Source organism: Ursus americanus, chromosome 7 (assembly GCF_024610735.1).
Source record: "Ursus americanus isolate L20-20 chromosome 7, mUrsAme1.1.p, whole genome shotgun sequence".
Taxonomy (NCBI): Eukaryota; Metazoa; Chordata; class Mammalia; order Carnivora; family Ursidae; genus Ursus; species Ursus americanus.
Window position 1 is genome coordinate 32,017,429 of NC_142133.1, and position 18,270 is coordinate 32,035,698.

Below are 18,270 nucleotides of genomic sequence, written 5' to 3' on the forward strand. Positions count from 1 at the left end.
CAGCTGGTTTTACTCTAAAATTTCATCCCTGTGCCATTCCCTGGGCTCTTACATTACGGCTTATGGTCAAATCTCTTGTTTGGATCCTTGTCTGCTTTTGGATGGTTATGGCATACCCTCTTGCCTGAGTTTTCTTTGGGTTCCTTGACTTATCACACAGAACAGTTCCTCATGGATTTGAGTTCTCCTTTGTTTCTCAGAACAGGGGATCTACCTTTGAATCCAAGTCCCTGCTCCCAGTAACTATGTCTGTTGCCACCTGTCTGCCTGTACCTCTACCATTCACCTCCCATAGGCCTCAGAGGCCCCCCTTCTTCTCAGTTGGGGTGCTAGTTGCCAACCTGCTTTGCTCCAGGAAGCCTGTGCCATGCCTGGCCCCCAGTTCGCCTGACTTAGCCCATCCTGGGAGCTGCATGGCATATAAGAGATGAGGAAGATGGGGGCCAAATACTTGGCTTTAAACCCACAATACCCTGGGTCATTAAAATTATGGCATTACATTTTTAACTTTCAGCTTGTTGCAAGATTACATTTCAGGAGGTGTCCCAGTTGCCTGCTAGTTACTGCTTTTACGTCTTGGGATTTCTAGCAGCCTTCTAGCACATGCTGGCGTTTCAGATTCACTCGGTGCAATTAAAGAAATTGCATGACTGCTAGTTTCTCCTCTTTTTCCCCCCCTCAGATAAATTGTAGAATTCAACTTGATTAAAACATTTATTGAGATTTAATAGATTCTAGTAATGCTTGTGTGTGTGTGTGTGTGTGTATGTGTGTGTGTGCACTCATTATCTGTTTCTTCTATGTGTGCCAAGAATGGCCATGTGCATAGAGAATTGTTCATGGAACTTGCTTTATTCTGCAATTTACCAGCAATGTCAAATTAAGGGGTTTAATGGATTCCTACACAGAAATTCCTAGTGTGGTTGTATTAGCAGCAAGTTTCATTAAAAAGGGCTATTTTTCTCTACTGGGATTTTAGTAAAGAGACAATGTTTATTTTTTCAGTGGAAAATTGATTGTAACTAAGAGGATACTTGGCTTGAAAGTGGGGAATTATCATATCATATGATTAAATGAAAGCTTACCTTGTTATAAGGTAACTAGACATATCCCAGTAGAATTGAGACAATGTTTGATTAAGCCAGATTTTCCTACTTTATATTCAAAGAACAAATTAAAGAATAATTGAGATCCTTTTCAGATCTTTTATAAGCTGCATATATAAAGCCTCAGCTCCAGGTGGCAAAGCAATTAGCTGATGAATAAAATCAACCCCACTGTCATTCGTCAGATGTTTAAATTCTATAAACCAGATAAATTAATGTGTTCCTTAAGCCAAATAAACGGTCATGCTCTCCATGTTACCACTCAATTCCCTGGGGGAAAGGTTGGACGCATGTTCATAGAATGGCTAGGATCTGCTTAATCAAAAAGGTTGAAATTAAGTTGCCCATTTGATTTTCTGAAATAAATGTCCATCTGGCACAAAACCTATTTTCTAAGCAAAGTTGTTAGACATGATGGTTTGGCTTGTTTAGTAAACTAAGGATAGGCTGGACCCAGTGTTGCACTCTTTGGCTGAGTGGTTAAAGATCTGTTTCTCTGTACTTAGCATTGAAATTATTTATAAGCAATTGAAAGTGCTCTGGTTTCATTTCTTCTTTGCTCCCAAGTATTAATGCAGAAAATTAGAACCTCTGTTGCCTTTGTGCTTCCTGATTTATTTCTCGGAGCTGAATTTCCTGAATAAGTAGAACTTATTGCCATTGAATGATACATGGTGGGTTTTTCTGACATTAACATCTAGATAAGGTAGACCTAAGGCCCAGAGGGAATTATTTTAGTAGCTGGTAACTAACTTTGCTTGGCCATTTTCTTTATAAGGATTACTTTCAGGCCCTGCTCACTGAAGTTTTACTCTTTGCCACCTTGTTTGTTTTGCGTGATGTCAGTACCTTGATCATTGTGGATGCTACTCAAAGTGTGGTCCTCTGGCTAGTGGTATCAGAGTCACCTGGGAGCTTGCTGGAAATGCAGCCTTTCAAGTCCTCCCAACCTATTGAATTTTCAGGTTCGTGAGATATTAAAGTTTGAGAAGCACTGGGTTAGAGGATATCATCTCTTCAAATATGGCCAGGGTTGGAGTTACGAAGTGAAAGCATGTAGCCAATGAGAATATCTACTTGGTCGATTTTCTTTTTTCTTCTTCTTTTTTTTAATTTTTTTTTTATTATGTTATGTTAGTCACCACACAGTACATCCCTGGTTTCTGATGTAAAGTTTGATGATTCATTAGTTGTGTATAACACCCAGTGCACCATGCAATACGTGCCCTCCTTACTACCCATCACCAGCCTATCCCATTCCCCCATCCCCCTCCCCTCTGAAGCCCTCAGTTTGTTTCTCAGAGTCCATAGTCTCTCATGCTTCATTCCCCCTTCTGATTACTCCCCCTTTCTTTATCCCTTTCTTCCCCTACCGATCTTCCTAGTTCTTATGTTCCATAGATGAGAGAAATCATATGATAATTGTCTTTCTCTGCTTGACTTATTTCACTTAGCATTATCTCCTCCAGTGCCGTCCATGTTGCAGCAAATGTTGAGAAATCGTTTTTTCTGATAGCTGAGTAATATTCCATTGTACATATGGACCACTTCTTAATCCAGTTATCTGTTGAAGGGCATCTCGGTTCCTTCCACGATTTAGCTATTGTGGACAATGCTGCTATGAACATTGGGGTGCATATGGCCCTTCTCTTCACTACGTCTGTATCTTTGGGGGTAAATACCCAGTAGTGCAATGGCTGGGTCATAGGGTAGCTCAATTTTTAACTTTTTAAGGGACCTCCACACTGTTTTCCAGAGTGGCTGTACCAACTTGCATTCCCACCAACAATGTAGGAGGGATCCCCTTTCTCCACTTTCTCTCCAACAATTGTTGTTTCTTGCCTTGTCAATTTTTGCCATTCTAACTGGCGTAAGGTGGTATCTTAGTGTGGTTTTGATTTGAATTTCCTTGATGGCTAATGATTTGAACATTTTTTCATGTGTCTGTTAGCCATTTGTATGTCATCATTGGAAAAGTGTCTGTTCATATCTTCTGCCCATTTTATGATTTGTTTCTTTGTCTCTCACGTATTGAGTTTGAGAATTCTTTGTAGATCTTGGATACCAGTCTTTTATCTGTAGCATCATTTGCAAATATATTCTCCCATTCTGTGGGCTGCCTCTTAGTTTTTTTGACTGTTTCCTTGGCTGTGCAGAAGTTTTTTATCTTGATGAAGCCCCACAAGTTCATTTTATCTTTTGTTTCTCTTGCCTTTGGAGATGTGTCATGAAAAAGATTGCTTTGGCTGATGTCGTAGAAGTTGCTGCCTATGTTCTCCTCTAGGACTTTGATGGATTCCTGTCTCACATCGAGGTCTTTCATCCATTTGGAGTTTATCTTTGTGTATGGTGTGAGAGAGTGGTCAAGTTTCATTCTTTTGCATGTAGCTGTCCAATTTTCCCAGGACCATTTATTGAAGAGATTGTTTTTTTTCCACCGGATGTTTTTTCCTGCTTTATCAAAGATTAGTTGCTCAAAGAGCCGAGGGTCCATTTCTGGGTTCTCTGTTCTGTTCCATTGGTCTATGTGTCTGTTTGTGTGCCAGTACCATGCTGTCTTTGTGATCACAGCTTTGTAGTACAGCTCGAAATCCGGCATTGTGATGCCCCCAGCTTTGTTTTTCCTTTTCAACAGTTCCTTGGAGATTCGGGGCCTTTTCTGGTTCCATACAAATTTAAGGACTATTTGTTCCAGTTCTTTGAAAAATGTCCTTGGTATTTTGATCGGGATAGCATTGAAAGTGTAGATTGCTCTGGGTAGCATGGACATTTTAACTATGTTAATTCTTTTGATCCATGAGCATGGAATATTTTTCCATCTTTTTGTGTCTTCCTCAATGTCTTTCAAGAGTGATTTATAGTTTCTAGAATATAGGTCCTTTACGTCTCTGGTTAAGTTAATTCCAAGGTAACATATGGTTTTTGGTGCTATTGTAAATGGGATGGATTTCCTAATTTCTCTTTCTTCAGTCTCATTATTCGTGTATAGAAATGCAACTGATTTCTGAGCATTGATTTTGTATTCCGCCACATTACTGAATTGCTCTATAACTTCTAAAGTTTGGGCGTGGATTCTTTTGGGTTTTCCATATAGAGTATTATGTCATCTGCGAAGAGAGACATTTTGACTTCTTCTTTGCCGATTTGGATACCTTTTATCCCTTTTTGTTGTCTGATTGCTGTTGCAAGGACTTCTAGTACTATGTTGAATAATAGTGGCGAGAGTGGGCATCCTTGTCGTGTTCCTGATCTTAAGGGAAAGGCTTCCAGCTTTTCCCCATTGAGAATAATATTTGCAGTAGGCTTTTCATAGATGTTTTTTTTGAGATTGAGGAATGTACCTTCTATCCCTACACTCTGAAGGGTTTTAATCAGGAAAGGATGCTGTATTTTGTCAAATGCTTTTTCTGCATCTATTGAGAGAATCATATGATTTCTGAATTTTTCTTTCTGGATAAAATCTAAGACACCGATCGATTTGCGAATGTTGAAGCACCCCTGCATCCCAGGGATGAATCCCACTTGGTCATGATGGATAGTCCTTTTAATGTACTGTTGGATTCTATTAGCCAGGATCTTGTTGAGGATTTTGGCGTCCATGTGCATTAGGGAAATTGGTCTGTAATTCTCCTTTTTGATGGGGTCTTTTCCTGGTTTGGGGATCAAGGTCATATTGGCCTCATAGAATGAGTTTGGTACCTTTCCTCCTGTTTCTATTTTTTGAAATAGCTTTAGGTGAGTAGGTATTATTTCTTCTTTGAATGTTTGGTAGAATTCCCCAGGAAAACCGTCCGGGCCTGGAGTTTTGTTTTTTGGAATGCTGTTTATCAGTGACTCAATCTCTTCATAATTAATTGGCCTGTTTAAGAAATCAATTTCTTCCTGTTTCAGTCTTGGTAGTTTATAGGTTTCCAGGAAGGCCTCCGTCTCTTCCAGATTGCTTCATTTATTGGCATAAAGCTGTTGATAAAAGTTTTTAATAATCCTTCCAATTTCATTGTTGTTGGTTGTGACCTCTCCTTTTGCATTCATAATTTTATTAATTTGGGTCCTTTCTCTATTCTTTTGGATAAGTCTTGCCAGCGGTCTGTCAATTTTATTGATTCTCTCAAAGAACCAGCTTCTAGTTCTGTTGATCTGCTCTACTGTCCTGCTGGTTTCTAATTCATTGATTTCTGCTCTAATCTTGGTCAACTGCTTACTCGTGTGTGGATTAGGTCTGTCCCTCTGTTGCTGTTTCAGCTTCTTCAGGTGAGAATATAAAAACTGCATTTTAGATTTTTCTATTCTTTTGAGTGAGGCTTGGATGGCTATGTATTTCCCCCTTAGGACTGCCTTTGCAGTATCCCACAGGTTTTGGACCATTGCGTTTTCATTCTTGTTGGTCTCCATAAATTGTTTAAATTGATTTTTGATTCCTGGTTTATCGAATCATTCCTGAGCAGGATGGTTCTTAGTTTCCAAGTGTTTGAGTTTCTTCCAAATTTTTCCTTGTGGTTGAGTTCCAATTTCAAAGCGTTGTGGTCTGAGAATATGCAGGGAATAAGTTCAGTCTTTTGGTATCAGTTGAGACCTGTTTTGTGTCCCAGAACATGGTCTATTCTTGAGAATGTTCCATGGGCATTAGAATAGAATGAGTATTCTTTGGTTCTGGCGTGTAGTGTTCTATATATATCTATGAAGTCCAACTCGTCGAGTATGGCATTCAAAGCCCTTGTTTCTTTGTCGATTTTTTGCATGGGTGTTCTGTCTATTTCTGATAGTGGAGTGTTGAGTTCCCCTACTATTAACGTATTTTTATCTATATGTCTCTTTATTGTGGTTAAGAGTTGGCTTGTGTATCTTGCTGCTCCCCTGTTGGGGGCATATATATTTATAATTGTCATATCCACTTGTTGGATACATCATTTAAGAATAATATAGTGCCCTTCTGTATCTATAAGTATAGTCTTTAGTTTAAAATCCAATCTGTCTGATATGAGAATTGCTACCCCAGCTTTCTTTTGAGGTCCATTGGCGTGAAAGATGGTATTCCATCCCTTTACTTTCAGTCTGAATGTATCTTTAGGTTCAAAATGAGTCTCTTGTAGACAGCAAATGGATGGGTGATGTCTTTTTATCCAGTCTGCAACCCTGTGTCATTTTATGGGAGCATTTAGGCCCTTTACATCCAGACTGAATATTGAGAGATATGATTTTAATGATGCCATGTTGCCAGTACAGTCTTTGTTTCTATAGATTGTGACTTTCTGTTCTTTATCACTCTTGGGGCCTTTTTAGAACCCCCCTTCTTCAGGTGAGAATATAAAAACTCCTGTAGGGCTGGTTTCGTGGTTACGAAATTGGTCAATGACTGGCGATTCTGGAAGGTCTTTATTTCTCCATCAATTCTGAATGACAGCCTTGCTGAATAAAGGATCCTTGGCTGCATGTTTTTCTCTGCAAGAGCTTTAAAAATGCCCCCCCAACCCTTTCTCTCATTCTAGGTCTGTGTAGACAGGTCTGACGTGATTCTGATACCTTTGCCTTGGTACGTGAGAAATTTCTTTGCCCTGGCTGCTTTAAATACTGTATCCTTGGATCTAATATTTGCGAAATGCACTATGACGTGACATGGTGTAGGTTTGTCGCGGTTGAGCTTGGGAGGGGTCTTCTCTGTCTCTTGGACACAGATGTTTGTTTCCCTTGCTAGATTAGGGAAGTTTTCAGCTACAATTTGTTCAAATATCTCTTCTAGACCTCTGTTTTTCTCCACCCCCTTCAGGGATGCCGATGATTCTGACATTGGAACGTTTCATTGAGTTAGTAATCTCCCGTAACCTACATTTATGAGCATGGATTTTTTTAAGTCCAGATTCTATTTTAGTTTTCTCTTCTACTAACCCATCCTCTAATTCGCTGATACGTTCTTCTTCCTCATTCACCCTGGCCATCAGAGCCTCTAGTTTTGCCTGCATTTGGCTCATAGAATTTTTAATTCCTGCCAGATTCGCTCTCATTTCCGCCCTTAGAGATTCTATATCATCATTAACATTTTCGTTAATACTTTTTTCACGTCTACACATCATCTTGACCATTGTTACTCTGAATTCCATTTCTGGTAATTTGGTTATATCCATATCCATTAGTTCTGTGGCAAAGGCCACAAACTCATTGTTTTTTCTTTGTTGGGGGGGATTTCTCCTTCTCGTCATTCTGATGAGGAGAGGTTGCGGGGTTGTCCAGAGCCCAAATTATTGTCTGGCACCCAGGCCGTGCGCCCTTGTTTTATAGGGATCTCAGGGATGTGGGCTTCTTGATTTTTCAGCCTGCCTTCTGGGGGAGGGGTCTGCCGCGCCAATACTCAGGCAACCGTGTTTGGGTGGAGTCTCCGTGTCCCCTGTGAGGGGAGATGGGGGTGGGCACACTGTGAGCCAGTCTTTCCAGGCTTTTGTTCTCTGGTGGCTTTCCCTGGCAGTTTGCTGTGCCTCTTCTGAGAGTCAGAGCAGCAGTGGCCGAATCTCAGCCTCTGTCTCAGAACAGAGGGATCGCGGACTGTTCTCCACTGATGTTCTGGCCACTTTAACTCTGTATTCTGTTGGTGCTGCTCAACCCTGCGGTGTCCCGGGATGTGCGCCCCACACCCAGCGTCCCAGCCCTCACTTCCAGGGCCGGCACGTCTCTGTTCTTTGTGTTTCTAACACCGCCAGCCGCCAGCTGCCAGCTGCCCCCCACGCGCTCCCGGAGCTCCCGGTCTCAGTCTGGTTCCAGTGAGCACACCAGAGCTCCGTTTCAGTCTGGTGGCGCGCGTTCCCCGGCTCATGGTCTCAGTCTGCTCTCTCGCGGGTGCCGTCCACCAGTCTGCCCGCTCCCCCGTGCAGGTGGCTACCGCTTCCTGGCACCCGAACGCGGTGGCTTCCTCCCTCTTCTGTTTATCTTCCGATATCTGTGCGCGGTTTCACGGCTCCCCCCTTCGTACCTCAATACTCAGCACTGGAGATGTTCATTTGTAGAGATCCAGATGCATCTTCCTGCGTCTCAGGCTGGTTCCGTGGTTGTTTAGGCTGGTCTGGTACCTATCCAACTCGACTCAGGGGACCGGCTGAAAAAGGGGTCCCCTACTCCTCTGCCATCTTAACTCCCTCTACTTGGTCGATTTTCTGAACCTTAAAGTCTCTCTTCTTTTTAATATTTTATTCCCATTAACTGCTAGCACTTAAAAAAGAGGTTAACAAAAAAGAAGAGCTAGAATTCATTTATTATAATATTGATTATTGGAGTCCAGTATTCTTTAGGGACTGTAACAAAAACTGGCAGTTATTTATAGAAATTGAATTTAGATCTTACTAAGAGAGCTATACATGAATTTTCTTGTTGAACTGCCAGCTAGCTATTAAGTGCAAAATATTGGTCCCAATGTGGCGTAGTAGAGAGACAACTGGATTGGATGCTCAGGCACCAGCTTATCATCTGGTTATGGGCAAGCAGTTTCACTTTGAGCTTGATTTCCTTGTGTGAAAATGAGGGATGTGGAAGCAGATAATTCTAGGGTTTCTTTAGGGTCTGGATGTTTATGGTTTTATGTGACTGTGTGGTAACCTGAGTAAGATGTTTTGAATATACATTAAGTCAGGATTATTCCAGTGGCTGGAAATCAACCCCACACATAGGTTCTCCTGATGCTGTTTGAGTAGTATCATCCCTCGGATTCATTTTACAGCAGTTTAGAAATTATTAAGTACATGAGCTCCCAAGGATTAAGAGGCTGATCTCTGAGTGTGATGTACCAGTGTGTGTGTGTGTGTGTGTGTGTGTGCGCACGTGTGTGTACACATTTGCAGCTTATAGTGGTTATGTGAATATTCATGTTGCACAGAGACTGGAGGGAATGAAGCAGCATAAATATGTTTAAATGCAAGGAAGAATATGAAACTCATGAATAGCAGAATGAAGCAAAACTCAACACAATCTTTGCTGTAAAATGAAAATTTGATATTTTCCCAACCCCTGGTGTGTTGTATACTGTTATTGTTTTTTTTTTTTAAAGCACAATCTGTCTTCTTTCTCTCTTCCTTCCTCAACATGTTTTTTTTTGGTTTTCATTTTTCATTTGGAGGCTTACTTTGGGTTGTATGTGTGGGCTGCAGAAGTTGGGGTGATTATCTTTTGTTGAAAGGAGGCATGGCTTCAAGATTGAGAAAGTTCAAAGTTGGTTGGTTTCATGTGTTCTCTTATATTTGGACAGCAGTCTTATCCAAAGGCTGTGTGGGGGAAGAAATAACCTGTGAGGCTCCTTCTCATCAGGGAATTGATTTGCTTATAGATTCATTTGAAGTCTCCTTCCTTTCTTCTTCGGTAACACAAAACTGGATTAATTGCCTACTATGTGCTTAAAACTGGAGATGTAAAGAAAAATAAGATGCCATCCCAACCCTTAAGGGCTCATATCTAGTAGACGAACGCATGGTCTGTAATTTCCATCTCCACTGATAGCTCTCGCTCTGGATTTTATTGTAATGTGAGCCTATAAGAATAGTCATAATGGTTATTTGAGAGCAATTTCATTTTCTGGTTACATAGTGTTTACTCAAACTCGTGCACGGATTGGATTTGTGTGTGTGTGTGTGTGTGTGTGTGTTTGTGCGCGCGCTAAAGGCTTTGAGTAGCAGCTTAAGTGATATTCATATAGCAGATTTCTGTCTCCAGAGAAAGGCAGTTCATCTGAAAAATATGATGTGTTCGGGTAAGTGGGTTTATGTCTTAAATTAAATATGTTAAAATACATCCAGGGATCTTTAAGGAGGCTGCCTTACTGGGAATCTTCTGGCTCTTAAAATTGCTCTTTACATTTTCTCTGTATTTTGATTCTGGAGCGACAAGTTTTCTTTCTAAAGTCTTAACAGGCATGAGGCTGTGCTTTGTGGATGCAAAGTTGTGCCAATTCTAGGGGAATCGTTCTCGGACTTCAAAGGGCAAAAATACCACCGGGAAGGCTTGTTCACAATGCAGATTCCCACCCTGACTTCTTCGCACCTCAAGTTCTGAAATGGTAGGTATGAAATGGGCCCAGTACTCTGTATTTTAAACAAACTCCTGTAAATGATTCTGATTTAGGTGGTCTGCGGCTGTGCTGCAGAACAGAGGCGTAACATTTCTTCATTTGGATCATATGGGTATAAGCCTATATACTATATGTTTTAAAAGTGTTTTCAAATCTGTGTTTGAAAGACTGCTATGCAAAGTTACTAGTTTCATGATCTAACAAATTAATAGAAGATGCATGAGGCCAATTACATGATGTTCAAGAATTTAGGCTCTGTAGTCAGACTGCCTGAGTTTTAATTCTCCTTCCTGTGGCTGCTGGCACCAGGTCCTTGGGCAACTCAACTCAGTTTCCTCAACTGTAGAAGAGGGATAATAATAATAATATTAATAACAATAACAATACCAACTAGTTAGGTTATTGTGAGGATTAAATGACATAATTTATATAAAATACTTATCACAGGGCCTGGCATAGAGTAAATGTTCAATAAAATTTGGATGCCAATGATATTGTTTGTGTAAATAACATAACAGCAAACAAAAATTACGTTAAATAGAACTGCATATTTTTATGTCACAACTTTCTTCCTAGTAACTGTGAGCACTTTGCAAAGAATACCAAGCTAATTAGTACAGATTCCGCAGGAGATAGTCAAGGGCTCTATAGCCACTTTACTGAAGCCCCTTTGAACTGCTTATGTCATATTTGTGTTAAATCATGTTGGTAGTGGCTTTGTCCCATTGGGTGCGTGTCTAGGTCTCATCCAACTCTGGCCACATAGACTGATTTCACTCAGAAATGAGTAGGGTGTATCTTCCTCCTCCAGGGAGTGCACACATTTTCTTTTGATGAGATTGTCATTTACTTGATAAAGTGGAACAGATAATCTCTGTTGATCAGGATTAATGCAATTGACAGTCATGGTTTGGAGAAAATGGCTGCCATGGTCTCGGATCAATAACTGCAGGGAACAGAGGATTTGAGGGATGAATGGTGGCATCTCCTTCAGAGATACTGGTTTTTTTTACTTTGTTTAGGTTTCTTTATGCCCATGTACCTCTCCTCTAAATAGGTGCAAGCCTCATTTAAAGTGAAGATTTGAGATAGGCTTGATTTAAGATGACCTATTTCCCGGTGTTATGCAAAATGCCAGCATAGACTGGATTTTTGGTTTTCTTGCTAATTGAAATGAAGTAATATCAGAATGAGAAATGATGAACAGATTTATTGTTATTTCTGTCTCATACTAAGCTCTTCTCCAGTGGTCCTCAGACTGCTGACAACTGGAATCCCAAACTTTTTTCAACCCCCAGAGTTCTGATTTAATTCATCAGGGAGAATTAATTAATTAATTCCTTGAGACTGGGAATTTGAAATGCTCCTCAGGTGATTCTAATACTCAGCCAAGATTGAGAACCTCTGCTTTACAGGATAATTTCACACATTCTCATCTTTGGCCTTTTATGTGCACATTCCCTGATCTGTCAAATTTGTCTTCCCAGAGTTTTCACATTGTGAACTTTTAAAAATAGGGAGACATTAAAAATTACTTTAAACCAGTGGTTCTCAACTGGGGCTGATTTTGCTCCTCAGGGGACATTTGGCAATGTCTTGAGACATTTTTAATTGTTAAAACTGGGCCAGGGGGAAGTGTATCCTACTGGGATCAGTGGATAGAGACCAGGGATGCTTGTAAACATCCACCAAGCACAGAACAGCTCCCATAACAAAGAAGTATCCTGCCCAAGATGTCAGTAGTCCCAGGGTTGAGAAACCCTGCCTTAGACTTAATCCTCTCATTTACAAATGGGAAAATATGGTCCACAGATAATAGCTTGATTTGGCAAAGGATTTACGAATAATTACTGGCAGAATAAAATTCTTAACATTTGTAGCATTATATGGAACCCTGCGCTTATATGCGCCTCTCCCTTTGAACCTACAGCTGTAGGGAAATTTGTTATCCATCTTATTTCCTTTTCCCTCTCAAGTATCCCCAGGCTCTCAATGGTAGTGATTTGTTTCCTGTATCTTAGTATTTCAGATTTCTTAAAACAAAACGAAACAAAAAACTAAGGTAAATTGCTCAACCTCAAAAGGCATCACTTTTTTTTTTTTTTTTTTCCCTTTCTCTGGGATGGCATTATAACAACTTGGTGCTGGGCTCCGGTTATTTTATTCTAATCGGTAGCTTTGGTTGGGAGTTAATAACCCTATGATTAATTTCAAAAATGGCCAGATGAGGTAATTGTTACTTCATAAATCTAGTTTGGTGAGCAAAATGCTTGTAATTTAGGCACCCACAAAATGAAATTATAAAACACCTCCTTGCTGATGAAAAGGACGGCGGAGTCTCCCCAAACCAGCTTTAGAGGAGGGTATGTCCGTGCGTGCGTGCGTGCGCGCGTGCCCGTGCGAGCCCGTGCGCATATGTGCGTGCTTGCGTATATATGGGCTTGCGCGCTGCTGCGGCGTTGCTTTTCAGCCCCAGAACTGCTTGAGAAGAGTTTGGGAAGGTGGTGGAGACTTTGAATTCAAGAGCTGTGAGTCCGCATTCTTTTATTAACGTATTTTCTCATTACCCCCTTCTTTACCTCAGCTAAAGTGGGGTAACTGTGGTTATTTTTGAAAGGTAGGATTTGGTATTATGCCTGTTTAAAATATATGTTTTTATTTTTTTCTTTTTCTGAAAACGTTTTTGTAATGAAACCATTTAATCAAATACCGTAACTTCCTAATGACCTTAAAACACTCAGGCGCCATTACCAGAGTTTGCGTTTTGGTTGGTTTGGGGTGGGGTCGTGGAATGGATATTGTTTAGACTTTCCCCAGTTGATTCTTAGGTGCAGTTAGAAACAAGAATCCCAGTCTAGGGGAGTGGTTCTTAGGCTTGTCTGCGGGTTGTAAGGCCCTGTGTAACTTCAAACACTGACGGCCAGTTCCACCTGTAGAGGTTCTGATTTAATTGATAAGGAGTGCGGCTGGGACTTCTGGAACATTAGGAGTTCCTCAGGTGTTTCAGGCATTGGAAGGGCTTGGTGGTATCTCTGAGAAATTTTTTTGGGGGGCATCTTATCTTACCAAGCTTCTCCTGTCGATTGAGAATTAATGAGGTGATATTGCTGTAAACTTTGAGCACGACTGGTCACAGTACTAGAAACAATGGTCAGTCTCCTTTGGGGTGCAGTAACAATCAAAATTACAAAATTACAAGAAAAAAATTACAAAAATTACTAATTATAAAAATAGCTCGCATTTTTAATTGTTGAGAAAAGACGAGCTTGAAGGAGATTTTGCTTATTAAGACTGCTTTACCTTCAGAAACTGTAAGTAGATTCATAAGGAGTAAGGAGCTGCTTCTGGGGTGCAAATAGTCCTATGCAATAGGTACTAATAACTGCATTTTTAGTCTCCAATTACTTTGGCTTTCTCTTTCCTTTTGCCTTTTTTTGGGGGGAGGATGGGTGGGGAGGGCCTCCTTACACTTGTATCTTAACAGACTCCCACTATTATGATGCCTAGGTTGAATGCTAGACTCTTTTTGTAAGACCAGCCTGAAGCTTTCTTGATGTATTAAAAATATGGAATGACTGTCCTCTTTGACATGACAAAGGCCCTTCCTGGAATTGTGAGAGGCTGAGGTCTCCAGTGTGATGACCACTTGGAAGGTTCTAGGGCCGGGTTTACAGAGATGGGCTTTTTAGCAGGGAGGCAGGCCCCGCTGAGTCTGAAGAGCATTCCAGTCATAGCCATTTCTGGCTTCTTGCTTCTCTACAGAAGCCACTTGGGTGCAGTGTGTCCTTGCCTATGAAGGAAGCTTAGGGAGCCTTCCTGGAACTGACCACATCCAGGGAGCCTGGAGCCCCTGGCTGATGACAAGTGAAATATTTCACAGAATATAAATCTTTCAACTTGCAAATGCTCCTTTGGTGAGAAATCAGACAGTGGGTAAGGAGTGGGCAGGATCCTTGCATCAGTGAATAAATGTAAAGGTTGGAGCCTCCTGCCTTTGTTCTGTGATGTGATAATATGAGGTTTGTGGGAAAGAAGATTCTCTGGTTGTGATGGGTTCATTGGCCATAATGCGCTCCTGAGTGGGAGGTACTGGTACCTCTCTTTATCTCAATGACAAAAGAAAAGAAACAAAACACACACACTAGGGGGAAGTGAGAGTGAGAGAGAGAAAAGCTATACCTGATGTAATATGACTCAGGGCCTTTCAATTCTGCTTTCATAAGAAGTAGTATGAACATCTCAGTCTTATATATTTGTGCTGGGTCTTTGAACTAGATTCTTTACCGTGAATGTGCTTTGCTTCCAAGGAGATCACATCTAAATTATTATTTTGCAAAATTATTTTAAAGTGTGTGTTATTAGCATTGTGTTTGCATTTTTTTTTTTTGGCTCTATGTTGTCATGCTTTCAGAATCTATTTGAAAGCAAGAGAAGGAAGGATATACATGGAGTTGAAAGTCTAGAGAGCAAATGAGCAGAGATACAGGTAAGAGAAAGTAGTGACATGACTAGAAGATTCCACTCCAAATTACCAAGGTCACAGGAAGGCAGGTATTAAAGTGTGAACTGGTGCGCCTGGGTTGTTCATTCGTTAAGCGTCTGCCTTCGGCTCAGGTCGTGATCCCGGTGTCCTGGGATCGAGCCCCACATCAGGCTCCTCTGCTGGGAGCCTGCTTCTTCCTCTCCCACCCCCCTGCTTGTGTTCCCTGTCTTGCTGGCTGTCTGTCTCTCTGTCAAATAAATAAATAAAATCTTAAAAAAAAAAAAAAAGTGTGAACCTGTTAGCTTGGTTTGTTGGTTGGTTGTGAATTCTATCTTGAGTAATACGCTTTTCCAGGTATTACTCAACCACAGCATTTGCTCACTCCCATTGCAGATATGAATCTCTTAGTGAGAATAAACCCAACTTTGGGAGGAGAATAGGAGAAGGAGTTGTAGGGAGAACAAACAGGTCCTGCTGGCAGCTTCAGCCTCTCCCTTAAAGCACGAGGAGGTAAGGACCACCTAACTGCCAGCTCCACTATTGTGCACCTAGGGTGAATTCCATATGTTGTGAGATGCGCTTAGACCCTGGAGATCCAGGGCTCACAGCCAGCCATGACCAAGTACATGAGCCTCCCTGTCTCCCTTGTGGTTCCTTTCTCCAAAGGTCAGAACTAGCCAGTTCCAGTTGGGCCAAATGATACTGGCAGTCTTGGGAGCTTCCACATCCTAGGCTAGAAGAGGCTCCCCTGTACTCTGGGGGGTGATCTGGTATTTCTGGAATTCTGAGAAATCCTGGGCTTTTCTTGAGCAAAATGGAGATTTCTAGGCAAAAATCCTCTAGCTGAGTTTAGCCTAAAAGTCAGCAAGCCATCACCACAGCTGTTTCTCCGGTTGCATTCCCAGTGGAACATGGAAGCAAAGTTGGATTTCATGATTTTGACAAATAAGGATCAAAAGTCAGCTGTACACTAGACTTGCAAGAAAATGCTTCATCACAGGGTCAAGATGAACTGCCACAAAGTTTTAGGGGCTCTACAAAAACAGTGAAATAAGAGCTGGTCCTGGGAATATACAAATAGTCTATTGTATATTATGACAAAAGTTCTTCAGATAAACAGATGTAAGCCATCAGGACTTGCACAGTGACTTTGTACATTGTTTGATATGGCATCATTTATACTGGAGCTTAGGGGTTTTTTATTCTTGCCTGGCTATGAAAATGGAGGCCATAGTAAACATGTAGGGCACTGTGGTAAGTACAGTAGATGTATTTTATTATTTAATCCTTATAACAACCTTATGAGGTAGGTATCATTACATCTCTATTGTGCAGATGCAGATACTCTCCTTGGAGAGGCTAATTATAGTGTGTAGGCTCACCTGGATGGTAGGTGGAGGAGCCTTTGGAGCTTGAGTTCTTATAGCTCCCTCCCCCTTTTAGAGGTTCTTAGGGGAATACTCCAGGGTGTTGAGCATCATGGATTTTCCTACTATGGGTTAGTGTTTGTGAGAGTAAAACCCTTTTAATTAATTAATTAATTATTTAAAAAAAATCGTTTTTACTTTAGGTTGTGCCAACATGTTAACTGTGAGACCATAGGGCTGAGAGACTCTAGCTCTCTGACAAGATGTTAGGTGAAATGAAAAACTGCTTCTTCAATCTTATTGCTTTAAATAGGAAAGTTGAATTTCCATGTGGGGTTCTAGTTGTGGGTTTAGACCAACTTCCCTTGAAAGAAAGGAAGTTGAGAAATTTATAATTCCTAGGAAGAAGAGCAAACAAAACATCTCCTGTGCCTAACAATAAATCATAAAAACAAAACAATAAATCATAAAAACAACTGAAGTAGGATCCCCTCATTTTGTAGAGAGATATTTTAAGGATGTTTTAAGGACTTTTCCCTCTATTTACCTTGCAAACTTTGGGCAGCTTCACCTGATATTTGGGAAACAAGATCTGCGGTGGTGCTGTCTCTGAATAACCAGACTCAATGGCAGGGTATCTTGGTAGGTTAATGTAGGGAACAGCACAGTGGCCCAGAATAGCTGGCTCTAGTTCTGGCACCAAGAAGTCTCCTGATTTGAACCAGTCCCCATCATCTTCCTTCAGCTTGCCTAACTGGTTTGTGATGGTAGTAAGACTGCTTGTCCTACTTGATGGTAATAGATGTTCCTGAGGGACATGTCAAATAATAGAAATTCAGCCTGTAACTCTTACGTTGTGCCACTCATTTGTTCATTGTAAACAGTTCACACTTCCTATATGGCAGGTATTGTGCTCTATTTTATTTCACTTAATTCTTTCAACAATCCCATAAGGGAGATTTTATTCCTATCCTTAGTTTGCAGGTAAGAAAATGGTAGCACATAGGAGCTGATTTGCTGAGGGTTACTCACGAGTAGTACGTTGTACGATCAGACTTGAAATCAGGTCATCTGAACCTGGATAGTGTGTTTTTAATAATTTTGCTATATTCCTTCCCTGTCTGACCTCCTCCAAAGTGTAATCAGTTTTGACCTATTTCTTTTTTGGGGGTTGGATTCTTGTTTTTCTGAGTAAAGAGGTGTTTAAGTTTGTGCAGCCTATGGGAGGTTAGAACTGGAGCTTGATTATTGCAAGACCTTGTGGCCTTCAGTTTCAGAATTTTGACTTGTGGATGTCTGGAGAGATTTGAGGACTTCTCATGTTTTTATCTTATGTGTTACAAATGCACTACTATTTTTCCCTAAATAATATTATACTAAATCCCAGTGTTGATTTTTGTTAATCATAGAATTATTGTGTAGTAATATCACTCATATCATCATTGGTTTATATATTGCCTACAGCTGAGTTCTTCCTACAGCAGTTATGGGTGTACCTTTCAACATCCAGCAGAATGTGGCAATGTAATAATCAGTACTCATCACAAATCTATTGGTTTTATTAATTTTTTTCTTATTATAACAACATGTATTCAGTGAGGAACGAATAGATAATGCCAGAGTGCTAAAAGAAGAAAGATAAAGTCATCCAGAATTGTACCATTCTGTACCATAACTGTGCTAAAAGCAAGACCTTTAGAGCTTTGTTCATAAGAAGCTGTGATTCAAGAATTTTATACCCAGCCAAGTTGTCTTTCATGTGTGAAAGCAGCAAATATATTCTCTGATAGGCAACGTTTCAAAAAAGTTCTGTGATAGGCAGTTCTGGGTAAGGTTTTATTTATTTGTGTCTGTTGAAAAAAGTGCTTGAAGATAAATTCCAAGTGACCAAGAGATGGTTGGTGGTACAGTCAGTGATCAAAGTAGGAGAGCCAGAGTATAAAAAGGCCAGGGCAAACATTTAAACCAAATGTACATCTATTTATATACCTGGATAAAGATAAATAATAATTAGGGATTATATATAAAAATCTGTAGTTGTATTTCTGTTTACAAACTAAAAGCAAATGTTAAAATTCATTCTTAGAAGATACATAATATAACAATTATGTGGTAATCTGTATCTACACCTCCAGATTGTATCATCAAAGTATGAGAAGGAAGTTCTGAGAATGGGGGGGGGGAGGGGAAGAAGGAGCCAATTCTCTCTGAACTTGTTCTACAGCTAAGCCTAGTTCACTGTGTGTTTCTCACAGTAACTCTAATGAGGAGAAG

General features: G+C 40.5%; 1 long non-coding RNA gene across 2 annotated transcripts in view; it reads left to right on the forward strand.

Moving 5' to 3' along the window:
• Positions 1–12,617: 12,617 nt before the first annotated feature.
• Positions 12,618–18,270, forward strand: part of LOC148109661 (uncharacterized) — a 574,894-nt gene continuing 569,241 nt past the window's right edge. For both annotated transcript variants that reach the window (XR_015725080.1, XR_015725081.1), the window contains exon 1: positions 12,618–12,674. This is a non-coding gene — a long non-coding RNA (uncharacterized LOC148109661). The remainder of the gene's footprint in view (positions 12,675–18,270) is intronic.